This window comes from Rhinolophus sinicus, linkage group LG03 (assembly GCF_036562045.2).
Source record: "Rhinolophus sinicus isolate RSC01 linkage group LG03, ASM3656204v1, whole genome shotgun sequence".
NCBI lineage: Eukaryota > Metazoa > Chordata > Mammalia > Chiroptera > Rhinolophidae > Rhinolophus > Rhinolophus sinicus.
In genome coordinates, this window is record NC_133753.1 from 99,414,021 (window position 1) to 99,426,730 (window position 12,710).

General features: G+C 36.8%; 1 protein-coding gene across 13 annotated transcripts in view; it reads left to right on the forward strand.

Annotated features, from left to right (window-relative positions):
- Positions 1 to 12,710, forward strand: part of PEAK1 (pseudopodium enriched atypical kinase 1) — a 348,119-nt gene that overhangs the window by 185,367 nt on the left and 150,042 nt on the right. The gene's annotated exons all lie outside the window — the stretch shown is intronic.

Sequence of the window (12,710 nt, forward strand, 5' to 3'; positions counted from 1 at the left end):
AATCCTCAACAAAATATTAGCAAACCAAATTCAGCAATACATTAAACAGATCATACACCACAATCAAGTGGGATTCATTCCTGACATGTAAGGTTGGTTCAATATCCGCAAGTCAATTAATGTGATATACTACATTAACAAAATTAAAAATAAAAATCATGTGGTCATATCAATAGATGCAGAAAAAGCATTTGACAAAATCCAACATCCATTTATGATAAAAACTCTTGGCAAAGTGGGAATAATAAAGGCCATATATAATAAACCCACAGCTAATATCATACTCCATGGGTAAAAGGTAAAAGCATTCCCCTTAAGACAAGGATGACCACTTTCACCACTTTTAGTCAACATAGTACTGGAATTTCTTGCTACAGCAATCAGGCAAGGAAAATAAATAAAAGGCACACAAATTGGAAAGGAGGAAGTAAAATTGTCATATGCAGATGACATGATACTATATAGAGAGAAACACAAAGATTCTACCAAAAAACTATTAGAAGTGATAAATGAATTTTGTAAAGTAGCAGGATACAAAATTAATATTCAGAAATCAGTTGGATTTGTATCCACCAATAACAAACTATCAGAAGGAGAAATTAAGAAAACAATTCCATTTACCATTGTCTCAAAAACAATAAAATACTTAGGAATAAATTTAACCAAGTAAATAAAAGACCTGTACTCAGAAAATTGTAAGACATTGAAGAGAGAAATTAAAGAAGACAGAAATAAATGGAAACATATACCATGTTCATGGATAGGAAGAATTAATGTAGTTAAAATGTCCATACTCCCTAAGGCAATATATAAATTCAGTGCAATCCCCATCAAATTACCAATGACATTTTTCACAGAACTAGAACAAATAATCTTAAAATTTATATGAAGCTATAAAAGACCCCAAATAGCCATGCCAACCTTGAGAAATAAGAACAAAATGAAAGGGGGGTGGGGGGTGGGAGATGAGGGTAAGGGGGATCAAATATATGGTGATGGAAGGAGAACTGACTCTGGTGGTGAACACATAATGGGATTTATAGATGATGTAATACAGAATTGTACACCTGAAATCTATGTAATTTTACTAACAATTGTCACCCCAATAAATTAAAAAAAACAAAAAAACAAAGTGAGAGGTATGACGCTACCTGACATCAAATCATACTACAAGGCTATATTAATCAAAACAGCATGGTATCAGTATAAAAACAGACACATAGATCAATGAAACAGAATAAAGAGACCAGAAATAAATCTATGCCTATATGGTCATTTAATCTATGACAGGGAAGGAAGAATTTACATTGGGATAAAGGCAGTCTATTTAATAAATGTTGCTGGGAAAACTGGACAGATACATGCAAAAAAAAAAAAAAAATGAAATTGGACCACCTTCTTATGCCCCATAGAAGATTAAATTCAAAATGGATTAAAGACTTAAATGTAAGACCCCAAACCATTAAACTCACTTAAATTTTTTATAGAAGCATGTTTCATTTTATAAAAATTATTTGCTTAAATAAAATAAGTGAACTAAATGAGTTAGAAATGTAAAAGGAATGATGAAATAATTCAAAGAAAATAAAGGTCCAAATTAATAAGTATAAAATCAGAAATCCAACAGCAGTGTTGATTTAAAAATATATAAGATAGATAAAGCTTTGCAAGTCTGAAAAAGAAGCAAATGATACTATTCAATATTATAAATTAAAAAGGAAGTGTAACTAGAGATACTGAGATTTGTAAAGTTTTAAGAACTTAATATACAAATTTATACTAATAAAATGGGAAAGCCGAGATTCAGTGGGTAATTTTCAGAAATATATGGTTTATTCAAATTGTCACAAGAAAGCTAAAACCTTGAATTAACTAATAACTATGGGAAGAAATTGAAAAGAAATTTAAGGACTTCCCTCTACAATGGCCCAGGTTTTACAAGTGAGTTCTAGGAAAATATTAAAGAAATCTTATGTAAACTTGCATGATGTATTTAAAAAAAAAAAAAAAAAAAAAAAAAGACCCTACCTAGCTGGATTTACAATGCTAGTGTAACACTAATACCCAAACCAGAGAGGAACATAGGAAAAGAAGAAAAAGAAAATTACATCCTATCTCACTTCTGGAGATAGTATTAAAAGAATCACAAATAGAACATTAGGACATTGATTTCACCAGTGTATTACTTATGTAGAATTTATCCCAGGAATGCAAGGATGGTTCAACATTGTAAAATCTATTTGTGTAATTTGCTTTATTAGTTATTAGAGGAGAAAACTATACAGTTATCTCAATAATGCCTCCCCCCTTCCCAAAGCAATCAATGAAACACAACAGTGTGGTTTTGTCATAGGGAAAGACAACTAGAAAAATACCAGAGTAAAGATTCTGAGACAGACCCATATATATCTCCCAATTTAAGTGTACAACAAATGTGGTATTTTAAATCAATATTTAAAGAATGGTATGCATTTATAAATATCTTTCACTTTTGTGAATTTGTTCACAAAAATAAATTCTAAATGGAATAAAAATCTAAATATAAGAAACACTGCACAGGTTAGAAGGAAGCATTTAGGAGAGTACGGTAGGGGAGGTCTTAAATGAGCTATGAAGCGCAAAAGCCATTAAAAGAAAAAATTGATAAGCTTTTATATATCAAATAAAACTTATTTATGATGAAAGACATTTGAAACAAATTAGTAGGGTAAGTACCCAACTTAAATATTTTCAAAGGGTAAAACAGAGCAAGTGTATCTATTAGAAAAAGGAAAGAGGAAATAGAAAAATGAGCACAGATTATTAGCAGGGAATTCAAAGAAAAGAAAATAAAGAAATGTGTTCAGGGAAATGGAAATTTTAAAGACAATAAAATTGTTGTAATCTACCAGATTGGCAGAAATTTCTAAAGTTGATATATCCAGTGGTAACAAGTATCGAATAAATGGATAGTCTCTTAGTACTTGGGGGATTGTAAAGTTGTAGAGCCATTATCTGATAGTATTTGGCAGTATTTTATATACCCTTTAGAATTTACAAAGAACTCTGAAATACATTCTTATTTAATCCTGAGGCTCATACTTTGTCCTTGTTTTACTCATGAGGACCAGAATTCAGCAAGGACGCAGGGTAGGGTTGGAACGTTTCCCCAAGTCTCTTAATATGGGTACAGTGTTCTTTGTTCTCCGCAATCGTTCTTTGGGGGAAGGCCTAGCAGGAGCTGAAGCTCAGAGGCAGGTTCCTGCAGGTCCTGTCTGGGCGATGATGAGGTAGTGCCGCGTGATGAGAGCGTGGTTGAAGGGTATGCGCGAGACGGGATTGAAAAGATACGTTGGTTAAAACCATGAAGAGTTTGGAATACCCTACCAAGGGAGTTAGGTTCAGTGAACACTGAAGACCCCCCCAAAGGTTTCTGAGCAGACTAATGACAGTGTGAAGTGGGTTAAAATGGAGAGATTTGAGGCAGGAAGACTGACTAGTTAGTTAGGTGGCTAAAGCCGTTTGTTTTGGGGTGTGTTTTTTTTTCCAGCTCCCAGGCCCTTAGTGAAAATTTGTGGAATGAATGTTTACTCTGGGCCACACACTTTGCTAGATGCTTAATAAACAATTTTTTTCTAAGGCATATACTTTTTTGTGGTTCATGCATGATCTCATTTTCAGGTGTTGGGAAGATCCACTCTGCCCAGGTTAAGTCTTAACTCTCCCAAGAATATTGTACATGTTGGGTTTTCATAGTATACGCCACTGATTTTTTAAGGAGCTTGTCAACTTGGTGTTATGAAAAGACTCAGCTTTGGAGAGTTACAAGTTATGTCATTTGGAGTTCTGCCTTCCTAGATGAAAAAATATGCTTGGCTGATCTTTAATATTACATGTTTTCATGAAAACTAATGTTATTAATTTATTGGGGTGGGGGTGCAGGTCCATGAATGGAGATTGAGAAGGTTTAGTAAAAGTTTAAACGCTGAGGAAACTTGATCATGCCCAGGCCTGGCACTGGGTTTCAGAAACAACTCTCTAACACATTTTATACCCAACCTCTCAGACTTTCATATTACCACATTGGTTTCTTTTTCTTTTTCTTTTCTTTTTTGCCTTCCTTTATGGGAAATTTGTTTATTATTACTGTTTTTTTTTAATTTTTTATTTATATCCCCTCACTTCCCTCCCCTCTGGGAACCATCAGCTTGTTCTTTGTATCTATAGGTCTATTTCTGTTTTGTTTATTCATTCATTCATTCATTCATTCATTCATTCACTCATTTATTTATTTAATATTCCACATGTAAGTGAGATCATACAGTATTTGTCTTTCTAAGGCAGTTGTTTGAATGAGAAAATGAAGACTTTGAACTAGGCTAGTGAAGACAGGGACAAAAGGCATGGAAGTGGAGTTGACCCAACACAGAACTTGGCATCAGACGCTTAAAAGGGACTCACTCCCAGCTTAACCTGGTCAGATTTGAGATGCATATTGTAGGTGGAGCTAGCAAGACTTAAGTGGATGGATTGGATTAGAGGAGAGAAGGTGGAGAATGAGAATAAAAATGATGGCTATTTTTTGGTCAAGAAAGTTATTGGATGGTGGACAATTTACTGAGATGGGAGGACTTTGCAGGTACAGAGAAGAGATGTCAACAGTTTTGTTTTTACCTTGTTTAAGGGTGAGCTGCATCTCAGATATCCAAGTGGAGATGTCATGAAGCAGTCACATAAAGGAGATTGGAGTTCAGAGAGATCGGGACTGGAGATAAAGTTTAAGAGTAATAGCATATAAATTAGATGGAATCCAAAGCCATGGGGTTGGAGAAAATCACTTAGGGAAAGAGAATGGATGGGGGTGGTGGTGATAAGGAAAATTCTTGGTCACTCCAATACTGAGAGATGTAGTAAAGAAGCTCCCTTTCCCCCCAAGAAAAAAAGAAGAAGAAGAAGAAGAAGAAAAAAAACAGGCTGAGAAGGAGCTGGCCAATGAGGTAGGGAAAAAAAACAGAAAAGTGAGTTATTACAGAAACTAGAGAAGGAAGTATTCCAGGACGAAAAGGATTGTCAAACTATATGAAATGTTACTTTTAGGTTTGATAAGGTGAGAACAGAGAATTGGCCATTGGACTTGGAGGAAATTTAGTCCTTGGTGACACTAATTAGCAGTGTTTCAGTGAAGTGGTGGGAACAAAAACCTGAATAGAGTGGGATGAGGAGAAAGTGGATGGGGAGAAAGTGAAGGGTACTTTTTTGAAGAATTTTGTTCTGGAGGTAATTGGAGAATGCAGTAATACCTGGAAGGAGACATGAGGATCAGGGAAGGTTGTTTTTGTTTTTAAGATGAGTAAGATTAAGGCACATTTATATGCCAGTGGGAATTATGCGGAGTGGAGAAATTGATGACACAGAAGAGAAAAGAGATTGCAGGAACAGTCCTTGAGAAGTCACAAGTGGATGAGATCCTGACCGCAAATAGGGGGTTAACCTTAAAGAGGAACATTAACACTTCTTCCATTGTATAGGTAATGAAGGTAAATTCATTGAATTTGTGAAGTCATATGCAGTTAGGTTGGTAGAATTAATGGGAAGGTAAGATAAAATTCATCTGATTGGATGTATTTTTCCATCAAGTATGAGGCAAACTCATCAGACCTGGGAAAGGAATATTGGCAGTTTGAGGAGACAAGAAAATGTGTGAAATAGTTACCTCAAAGTGGCAAAGTGAGTATATAGAAAGAACTGATTTGGATTCCGTTGCTAGTGTTAAGTCCCCATTGGAGACTTGTGGGAATACATTTTAAGTGAGTCTGGTAAGCACAGCTGAGAGGCTTTTCTTTGGTGCCATTCATCTGCTCAGAAGCACGCATGGAGTAAGCTGAGGGCTGGGTTGGCATTTTACTAGTAGAAAGAGGAAAGGAGGGACAAGAGGTGTTTGCAAAGTAGAAAACTTGATTGTTCATGGAATTTAATCTGGGTAAACAGGGAAGTAAGAGCACTGATTACAATGATAGGGACAATTATTTTATATCTTGGTGAGATCCAGCTGTTAGAGTAAGGATCTGCCTTTTAAGTGAGCGTCCCAGGGGAAGTATGATTCACGTGGACTGTGGGCCACTTTGAATCATAATGGTAGTCTTAGAGCAAATATCTGTTTTTGTGCCAATTTCACAATACACAATTACAGAGGTGCTTATAAGAAAATGTGAATTTATACAAGCATGTAGGAAAATGTTGATCATCAAGGCTTTAGTAGTGAATAGATTAATGGTCAGGAAATGAGTTGCATTACAAATTTAGCTTTTAAAACATATTAAATGAACAGGTATTGCATTGGACATATATTTTCATATACAATAGTTATACTACTCAAATATTTATTCCATTTCTGGCATTTTGAACCTATTTGTGTATTTTAATTTCAATATTTTGCCCACATCTAAAAAATTACACGCTAAAAACATTTTTGAACTGTAAGACAACGCTGAATTTCAGTTTAATTTGGGCTGTTTTCTCAAACTGAAGATGCCATCTTTCATTTTCTGAGTCATACCTAATTATGCAATTGCAAAATTATTCTCAGTGAAACTGTCTTTAATTTTAGCTGCCTCTTTTTGCTTGGCAAGCTATTACAGTTTTTCTTTATTAAATTAAATTTGCATCTGTCTTGGAAGACTTGATGAAAAGTGGACTGAGTAGGCTAAACCATTAGAGATTCTTTTTTTTTATTGAAATTCACTTATATTTATTTCTGAGCTTCACTGAAAGAAATGTCATGAAATGAGTGGGGCCTAGTAGAATTTTTCAACCTACCAAGTTTATATTATAAGAAAGGTTAGAATGATTTCCTCAAAAACTATTGTCTGCTAATCACAACTATTTTATAATGAATTGGGCAGAGGGGACATTTTTCCAAGTGCCTTATATCACTGTGTATTTACTGTAATTGCTAGATGCCTTTGGACAGGTGCCTGGGTACTATGTGTATATTGTTGATGCTTTTCTGACAGCTTAAGTCAATTACCAAATATTATATATGACCGACACTGGTCTGGGCTATAAAGTACAAAAATTCCAGATATTAGTATGCCTTTTAGATATTTCTATTTTGACCCTAATTTTGCTTTTGACTTAAGACTAGTACTACATGTTGTAAACCAAATTATACTCCTTCCTGTTTTGTAAATATATTTGACATTTTGCAGTTTCTGTGTCTTTGCTCTGCTGTTTCCTCTTCTATCTTCTTTCCGATGCTGAGTAATCTTTCCTCATTAAGACTCATCTCAAATCTATCAATGACATGATGTTTTTCCAGACACCTCCTTCATCCAGAAAGTACCCGAAAGAGGTACTTACAATGTTTTGCTGTAGTTTAAATGTTAGTATATTATATATTCTCGCCCTTACTTGAAATTAGCTTCTCTTGTTTACTGATCTTTGCCTATACCATGTCGTACCTGCCATATAGTGGTCACAAGATAATGTTTGTTGAATGAAAGATCAAAACAGCTAAAGAAAAACAACATGTGACAGAAATGGTCAAGAATCACATAGTTCTGATCTTGGGAGGAGACAGGGCTTGTGCTGAGCCTCATACCTGAGCGCCCGAAGTAACACCAATCACAGAGGCTGCTGTGAGAATGATAAATTCCATTTTAAATGGCAGTTTTCTTAACATAGATAAATATCAGGAGATTTGCTACTCTTTGATTTTCTCTGGTTGCAGTAGAGTTATAACACCTTCCTTCATTTTGTGAATGATACAGCATTTTTCACAATGAATATGAAGAAACAAAGTCATGTCCCGTCTAGAAAAATCCTCATACATGTTCTTAGAGTAAGGATGTCTCTGGAGGTTGTGAAAGATGGTAAATCGCCATGAAGTGATCTGCCTGATATTCCTTGTAAATGCATGTGGGACCCTGGAGATTGTCTCCATTCCCAGAGACTGGGCAGCCGATCTCTACTGAGTGCGCCAGACTCTCAGAATGACTTTCTAGGATTGCGGGGTTCACAATGCAGATGTAGGGTCTGAGGAGCTGCTGGAATGAGGATCACTGAGAGCTCTGATGATAAAAGGCTGAGCTGTCTAGAGCTGGCACAGCCTGAGTCCTGTGTAGTCCCCCGTGGGACCAGTTCCCAGAGGACAGTAAAGCTGGTTTGGGCTTTCAAATGAAGGACCTAAAACCAGGACCATCTTATTCACTGTGCTTGTTCATAGCAAAAAACATTTTGGAGATGGTTGTATCTAAAGTATTTAAATTTCATTTCTACAAATTATAAGATTCTGAAGATTAAGCCCAGAGATCTTTCAAATTATTGTTTTCTGTTAATTTATGAGGTTTTCTTCTGTCTAATCCAAAATATGTGCTATATTAAGATACTAGAGCAATATTTCTCCTCTATTTACTTCTATCAGTGTCTTGTTCATGTTTAGATGATTGGTGGAAAATGGTCAACCCTTGTTTGGTGTTCCTTTCATAGTAACTGGCCCCCGTGTCACCGATCCTACTCCAGCCCCCTTATGTGCTTAGTGATCTCATACTGACAGGAAATAGGATGATTTAATGGATGCCTACGAAATATATCATTAGAAAGGTAAATGTACTGAAAAACCAGGGTTACAAAGTGACAAAGAAATTACTTCTAGATTGCCTTGATTGCTCCCCCCCCCCCAGTCTAGTAATAACTACAACTACTTTGACGTACATCAGAAGAACCTGAACTCATTTTTAAAAACAAAGATGTTCGGGTGCCCTCTCATACCAGCTGGTTTAGGATCTGTGGGGATGTGACCCATGCATCTGTATTTTGAAAAAGATCCCAGATGACTGTGACAGGCACTGAGGGGTGAGAACTGCTGTGGTATGCTAATTAAAGAAGCGCACCCTCTATGGTTAGGCACATCTGAGTCCAGACTCCAGAATGGCCACAGTCTGGCCTATGATCCCAGGCCTGTGACCAAGTTACTGAATCCCTTGTCTAGAGAATAGGAATGGTAATACTTTATAAGGTGGTTGGCGGACTAACGTAGATAACAGATGAAAAGTACTTGACATTCCAGTAAGTGACAGCTAGTATTGTTCTCATAGCGTGGAGCTGTCCTCATTTTCATGTTAACTTATAAGGACTGAGGTTTTTCTCACAAAGCTCTTTTCTGCATCCAAAGTATATTTATGCAGAATTTCCTCCACCTCTCTTTTAATTAGACAGATTTACTTTGGGCTTTGAACTTTCTTCCAAGTTTGCATTTGGACTACTTGGAAAATAATGGTAGAGAAAGGAGGCGGCATCTTGGTTTTCAGTTTCCCTCGCAGCTTCGGGAGTACCTAATGATTCCTGGTTCCAGTTTCAGACTTAGTCATTGTCTTATTTTAAGACCAGGTATATTGGTATATTATGAACTTGTGATACAAACTTGTTAGTTGTAAAACCGTAGAACAATATTTTTTGTCAATGAAAGAACATACGGATGCCTAATTCTTTGTATTGGCAACTCCATCATCATATGGTTACATAGTTAATCTTTGTGGATTTGTAAATAATAATGTTTTAGATTTGTTTTGAAATATCTTAGCTCAATTTTAAAATTTTTATTTATTTGCTTATTTATTTTTACACTTTATTTATCTTGACATTCAGTGGTATTTTATATTAATTTCAGGTGAATAGCATAGTTGATAGACATTTATATAATTTAAGGATTGATCCCCCTGACTAGTCTAGTACCCACCTGGCACTATGCGTGCTTATTACCATATTGACTATATTCCCTGTGCTGTACTTTATTGTAATTACCAATTTGTACTTCCTAATCCCTTCATATTTTTCACCCTGCTCTCCACTCCCCTCCCATCAATCACCCCGGTAAACCTAGTACCCATCTGACACCATACATAGTTATTACAATATTATTGACTATATTCCTTAGGCTATACCCTAAATCTCATGACTACTTTTAATGACCAATTTGTACTTCATAATCCCTTCCTTTTTTTCACTCATCCCCAAACCCCCTCCCATCTGCAATTATCAAAATGTTCTTTGTATCTCTGAGTTTGTTTCTGTTTTGTTTGTTTATTTTGTTCTTTAGATTCTACATATAAGTGAGATCACATTACATCTATCTTTAACTGTTTGACATACTTCACTCACTTCACTCAGCACAATACCCTCCAGGTCCGTCCATGCTACTGTTGATGGCAAGAGCCCATTCCCGTCCCTGGCCGAGCAATATTCCATTGTATATGAGTATATGTACCACCTTCTCTTTACCCATTCTTCCATCAATGGACACACAGGCTGCCTCTACATTTTAGCGATTGTAAACAATGCTGCAATGAACATATGGATGTACATGTCTCCTCGAAGTAGTGTTTTAGGTTTCTTTTGATAACTACCCAAAAGTGGGATCACTGGGTCCTACTTTGTCTCTTGTTATATAGCCTTTGTTTTTGAGTCTGTATTGCTACCTCAGCTTTGTTTGTTTCAATTTTCATGAAATACCTTTTCTCATTCCTTTACTTTCAGGTTGTGTGTGCCTTTTGATCTGAAGTGAGTTTCTTGTAGGCAGCATATGTAAGGGTCTTGTTTTCTTATCCATTCATCCACCCTATCTTTTGATTGGAGCATTCAATTCATTTACACTGAAAGTAATTGTTGATAGATATGTAGTGACTGCTATTTATTTATTTATTTGTTTATTTATTTATTTAATTTTCGTCTTAAAGAAGTGTCTCTAAGATTCCTTGTAATATTGGTTTGGTGGTAGTGAATGCCTTTAGATGTTTTCTTGTCTGGGAAGCTCTTTATCTGTCTTTCAATTCTAAATGATAGCTTTGCTGGGTAGAATAATCTTGGTTGTAGGTCCTGCTTTTCATCACTTTAAATATTTTGTGCAAATCCCTTCTGGCCTGCAAAGTATCTGTTGAGAAATCAGCAGACATTCTTATGGGAGGTCTGTGTCAGTAACTAACTGCTTTTCTCTGCTGCATTTAAGATTCTCTCTTGTATTTAAACTTTAGCATTTGAATTATGATGTGTCTGGTGTGGGCCTCTTTGAGTTCATCTTGTTTGGGACTTTCTGAGCTTTCTGGGCTTGTATATCTATTTCCTTTGCCAAGTTAGAGAAATTTTCAGTCATTAGTCCTTCAAATAGGTTCTCAATCCCGTGTTCTCTCTCTCTTTTCCTCTGCTACCCTGATGTGAATGTTGATACACTTGGTGTTGTCCCAGAGGACCCTCAAACTATCTTCATTTTTTTAAATTCTTTTTTCTTTTTGCTGTTCTGATTGGATGTTTTCTGCTACCTTATCTTCTAAATTGCTGATTCGATCCTCTACTTCATCTAATCTACTATTGATTCCCTATAATATATTCTTCCTTTCACTTATTGTCTTCTTTGTTTCTGACAGGTCTTTTTATGTTTTCTATCTCCATTTTTATCTTGCCTATCTCTTTTGTTGAAGTTTCCCCTGAGATCATTGACTAATGTTTGGAACTCTGCATCTGATAGAGTACGTGTCTCCATTTTGTTTAGTTCTTTTTCTGAAGCTTTGTTCTGTTCTTTTATTTGGGACATGGTTCTTTGTCTCCTCATTTTGGTCGCCACCATATGTTTGTTTCTATGTAGGGCTGCTATGCCTCCCTGTCTTAGTAGAGTGGCCTTATGTAATAGGTGTCCATTGGGGCCCATTGGTGCAGTCTCCCTGGCCACCAGAACCAGGTGTTCCTTGTGTGGTATGTTCCTTGTGTGGGTTGAGTGTGCCCTCCTGTTGTAGAGCCTTGGTTGGTGTTTGCATATCAGTGGGAGGGATTGACCCTCTGACTGATTGGTTTGTGCTGTTGTCCCAGCGCTGGAACTCAGAGCAAGTGAGTCTGTCTGTGAGTAAGTCTGGCATGGCCCCTTTAAGAGAAATTCCTAGGACTCCAGCAGCCCTCCATCTCACTCAGCCACAATCTCCCCTGGTTTTCACAGCCAGAGATTGTGGGAAGATTGCTCCCCAGCACCGAAACTCTAGGCTGGGGAGCCTGGTTTGGGGCTGGCACCCCTCTCTCCTCTGGGGGGGGGGGGGCGCGGTACATGTGTAGCCGAGATATCCCTCCCGATTTATTAATGGTCACACGTGGGTGTGGGACCAGCCCATTCCATGTCTCTACCCCTCCTACAATTCTCAAGGTGGCTGCTACTTGTGTCTGTAATTGTAGGGCTTTGGTTAACATCAAACATGAACAAGCATGTTACATAATTAAGTGAGGAACATTATTTTCATGACTGTATATGGGTGGAATGGGAGGGCCTAGAAACGAAGACATCAGCTGGGAGACTGCCAGAACAATGTAAATGTGAAAGGTGCAACTGGGAAGTCTAAATAGATGGGCTAGACCAAAAATCACATTGGAGAAAAAAATACCATCCAGGTTTCATGATTGAGTGAATGTGTTTTTAAACACCCCTCTCCCGTCAAACGGCATAATCTTAGAAAATGCTGGTGTAGCAGCTCAGTGAAAATCTCCTGTAAGTGCTGTCAGAAATTACAAACTGGGGAGTCCAGCTGATAATGTGTTTACATTCCCTTACAGCTTCCTTTGCCTTGTTATATACTAGAGCACAACAGGAAATATTGGCTTATCCCTGTAGGAAGTATCTCTATAGGAGATGCTTACTGAACTGAATGCCTTTGTTTAGAACTAATTGACCTTTCTAGATGAGCATTTTTTTAGAGCTT